At 45.1% G+C, this 4,897-nt stretch overlaps 1 pseudogene; it reads left to right on the top strand.

The window, feature by feature from the left end:
- Positions 1–466: 466 nt before the first annotated feature.
- On the top strand, positions 467–1,858 carry LOC127629322 (uncharacterized; annotated as a pseudogene).
- The last annotated feature ends 3,039 nt before the right edge of the window (positions 1,859–4,897 follow it).

Below are 4,897 nucleotides of genomic sequence, written 5' to 3'. Positions count from 1 at the left end.
TTATTCCTAAACCCCTCGATATATGCCCCACAGCTCACGTTCCCTTACCCAAAAGCATCGACAAAAGAGGACGACCAATCCTCTATCAAGGAGGCAGAATGGTATGTAACAACTTCAACCACCTTGGCTGCTCCCTTTCCAACTGCAGACTCCTTCACACCTGCTCCTTCTGCGGCGGTGCCCACGCAAGGAACTCTTGCCCCCACAACCCAACCGCTCTACCAGACTGACTACTTAAGTATCTCAGTACACCAGTTAAGGTAAAAGCCCTAGCCACCGCCTTACTGGATCACCCCGACAAAGAGTTTGTCGACTTCCTTACCAATGGGTTCAAAAACGGTTTCCATCCAGGTATAGAAATACATCCAGAAAATGTTTGTTCCCCACATAACCTGCAGTCCGCACTCTCTGAGTCAGACACCGTTGACACACCGTTGGGCCCCCCAAAGAAGTCCAGCAAGGTTTCATGATAGGCCCATTCAAAGAGCCTCCATTTTCTCCATTCCGCGTTAGCCCCATTGGCATCGCCACTAGGAAATACTCCAGAAAAAAGAGATTAATCATCGATCTCTCTTCCCCCCCACGGCACTAACCTTCCCAGTATTAATAGCATCATTCCAGCCCCCGACTTCTCTATGCAATATGCAACCATCGACCACGCCATCACTCTCATCCGCAAGGCAGGCCACGGAGCATGGCTCTCTAAAGCAGACATCACCAACGCTTTCAAAGTCATGCCCATTCACCCAGATTTCTGGCGTTACTTTGGAATATTCTGGAAAGTAGCCTATTATTTTGCAGTGCGCCTTGCCTTCGGCTGTAGAAGCAGCCCCAAGATCTTCGACTCCCTCTCAGAGGCCTTATGCTGGATCCTCATCAATAACTACAAGCTTCCCTACGTCCTCCATCTTCTTGATGACTTCCTCATCATCACACCCCCATCAGCACCTCCCCACTCAGGGCTTTCCACCCTCATCAAAGTCTTTTACGAACTTGGCGTTCCCCTGTCAAAAGAGCCCCTGTCAGGGCCACACACTTCTATCGAGTTTCTAGGTATCACTTTAGACTCCGTCACCTTCCAAGCATCTCTGCCTCCCACGAAAATACATCGCATATCACTGCTCCTATCAAATTATCTTCTAGCAGTCAGGTGCACAAAGCAACAACTGTTAGCGCTCCTTGGTCACCTTAACTATGCCATCAGAATAATTCCCCAAGGAAAATGTTTCCTTTCCAATCTCCTAACAAAAGCAGCAACAATCCCCTCTCTCCATGACAAAGTCACTCTGGACGAAGCTTGTAAAATGGAAATGCACCTCTGGCAAAAGTTCCTATCTTCATGGAATGGCATATCCTTCTTCTATAACAACTACATCACTCAACCAGAAGACATTCAGCTGTACACAGACGCAGCGCCTTCCACCGGCTTCGGGGGATACTACAGCGGTCGCTGGTTCGCTTCCGAATGGCCGCCCGAGTTTAGATGCTTCGTCTAACGATCAGACGTTCCCCCATCATCCGCACTCTATGAAATGTATCCCGTCATCATAGCAGCCATCCTTTGGGGGCACAAATGGTCCAGACACTCATACTCATTCACTCCGATAACTCGGCAGTAGTCGAAATCATAAATAAAGGCCGATCTCGTTCTCAAGCCATCATGCCATTTGTTCGCAGACTAACACTAATATCCGCCCAACACCAGTTTCTCATTCGAGCAGCTCATGTTCCTGACTACCACAATACCATTGCTGACTCTTTGTCTCGTTTTTCCTTCCAGAAGTTCAGAACCTTGGCTCCAGAATCAGATATCCATCCCACGCCAGTTCCACCGTTTTCAGCCTCCATCTTCAACTAAATCCACAATTGGAAGATCTTTCAAACGCTTCACGGGGACCGATCCTCGACGGCCTCCCTCAGAGTACCCTCTCCACTTACCTGACTGGTTGGAACTGTTTCAAGGCATACCACACCTTCTACGGATTCCCTTTTCCCCTGACAGAGGTTTGATCCATTTGCAACTTTGTCACTCATGCCCATTCCATTCAAAAATCTGTGCATCCTCCATTCAAACCTACCTATTCGGAATCAGCTTTATCCACAAACTCGCTACCAGCAACCCATGCCACTCCATTTCTCATTCTCACGTGTCGATACTCATCAAAGGTCTACGGAAACATGAACCAGTCCCTCTCTCTAAACGTTTGCCGTTAACTTCAGACCTTCTTAGCCAATGCATCCTCACGCTACGCTCTGGCTACTTGAGTCCTTTGGTCGACAAAACGCTGGAGTCCATGTTCCTCCTCGCATTTTTCGGCTTCCTGAGGTGCTCGGAATTCGCCCCATCTACTTCTGCCTTCAACCCCGCTATTCAGCCGAGCCTTTCAGACATCACAGCTCATACTTCAGATTCCCTCATATACACGCTGAAGAAAAGTAAAACTGACCAACTAGGAGAGTCATTCCCCATCTACATTTTTCGCCTCGACTCCTTTCTCAGTCCATACGAGCCACTTCTTTCACAAATACATTCTTTCCAGATATGCCAACCATTCATTACCTCAAGAACCACTCTTTCTCGCAGAGAACAAAAAAATGGCTACAAGATTCTGGTTTAACAAACACTTTCAAAATATCCTCAGCATCTCCGGAATATCTCCCAAACACTACTCCATCCATTCCTTCCGGATCGGAGCAGCCACCATGGCCGCCAGCACAGGGACAGTATCTCGGATGAAACGATCAGAGTGCTAGGTCGCTGGTCATCCTAAGCATATCGCTCATACATCCGCAATAATCTCAATGATCTCCGTCAAGCTCAAGCCCGTATCTGCTCATTTAAAACTTTGGGGGTCTTCCAGCCACCTGGCTTGCTACCTAGCGAGACGAAGCCCCCACTCTGAGTCTCCCCGCCAAGACTCCCCGATCAGCCGGATCGAGGACCTCAACATCCTTCCCTCCCTATTTCATCCCAACACGACCTTTCAATAAAAATACTTCATCTTCATTGTTGAGGCGTGTTCTTTGCTAGTGAAATGAAGTGAAGAAGTTAACTAAAGTTCGGGAGCGGACCACGCCTCAACCAATCAGCTTCTGCCCGTCAACGCACTTATACTGAACCAACCTCCTCAGCTCCGTTTGTCTCAGTTTCTCGACCCCACCCAACCCTCCCCTTCTAACTCATCCCTTCAACCCCCCCTCACATTCCTCAAGTCTCTAAACTCCCCTTCTAACTCATCCCTTCAACCCCCCCTCTCACTTTCCTCAAGTCTCTAAACTCCCCTTCTAACTCATCCCTTCAACCCCCCCTCACTTTCCTCAAGACTCTAAACTCCCCTTCTAACTCATCCCTCCAACCCCCCCCAACCAGATACACACCTTCCTCAAGTCTCTAAACATCCCCTCTCTACTCCACAGTCCGCATCCGAGGGGTCTTTCAGCCACCTGCCTTGCTACCTAGCGAGACGAAGCAAGACTCCCCGATCAGCCGGATCGAGGACCTCAACATCCTTCCCTCCCTATTTCATCCAAACACGACCTTTCAATAAAAATACTTCATCTTCATTGTTGAGGCGTGGTCTTTGCTAGTGAATTTAAATTCAAGTTAACCCAAAATTAAAAATTTAGACACATTACACTTTAATTTCAGTCTTTGTAAAGTGTTCAGAGTTCAATGAAATACACAGATTTACCAAAAGAATATACCAGAGCAAGTGCTTACGTTGGGGCCCATTTTGTTGGTGCACTTAATGTTGAAATGTAACTGTTCCGTTCAGTAACAGGATGTAAGGCAAACTTCACTTAAAATGTGTTTAAAAACACATTTTAAACACTCTTAACCAACTGTTTCACTCGCAGCGTGACAATTTACATTTGAAATAAAAAGTCATAACCATAATAATACTTTATGGACTTATCTCTCAAAAATGTGTTTTGCAACAGATTGTACACAGAGACCTCCCTCACGCACAAGTTCATTGCAAATTTGACACAAACTTGCGGCAAATTCACCTATGGTTATTTTCATATGCAAATGAGCTTTGCAGAAAACTTGCGGCAAATTGTCCATAGTTGCCAAATGTTTGCTGCAGGTTCAAACTAGCTGCAAACTTCTGGCAAACATCTGCTGCGAATCACAAGCTCATTTGCATGTGAAAATAAAGAGTAGCAAATTTGATTTGAAAGATTACATTTGACAAAACATACAAGTTTTCAAATCAAACAGGAGGCATGAACGAACCTGGGGTGCATTTCTCAAAAGCATCGTTAGCCAACTATGGTTGCAAATTCCATCATTACCAAAATAGTTCAATGATTTGGTGTTTCCCGAAACCGCAGTTCATACGAACATTCACAAACAACATAGAAGCGTTGCTCCTTGAAAGAAAGTTTGCTGTGTGGACATCATTTGACTTTGCTGAGGCTTCTATATCTTTCATTCCATATACTGTATTTCTTTCATTCCGTCAACACTTTGACCACGTTTACATGCATTTAAAAACAATCTGACTACAAGGTTTTGCAGAAAGCGCAGATCTGTAACCTTTATGTACACAAATTCTGATGTAGAGGTAAACCCCACTATTGCAGAGCAATGTATCAGTTGCATTACAAAGTGCACGTTGCTTTTGTGTCTTCAGCAGCTTTTGCAAATTAAACAGCTTTCTGGTGTACGTGTCCACAGAAGTTATGGTAACACTTTAATTTGATGGTCCCAAGTAAATATTTAACTGACTATAAATGACTATTTAACTGACTATACGATACTTATTGACTGACTTGCTATAGCTAGTAAACAGTGTTTCAAAAAACATTCAGTAGACTTTCAATAGCCTGTATATAGATCTTTATTTATGACCTTTTAATGAACTGATGTTCTCAACACTAATGTAAGTAG

The sequence above is a fragment of the Xyrauchen texanus genome, chromosome 35 (assembly GCF_025860055.1).
Source record: "Xyrauchen texanus isolate HMW12.3.18 chromosome 35, RBS_HiC_50CHRs, whole genome shotgun sequence".
In the NCBI taxonomy this organism is placed as follows: Eukaryota; Metazoa; Chordata; class Actinopteri; order Cypriniformes; family Catostomidae; genus Xyrauchen; species Xyrauchen texanus.
This window is presented reverse-complemented; position numbering and strand designations above follow the sequence as displayed.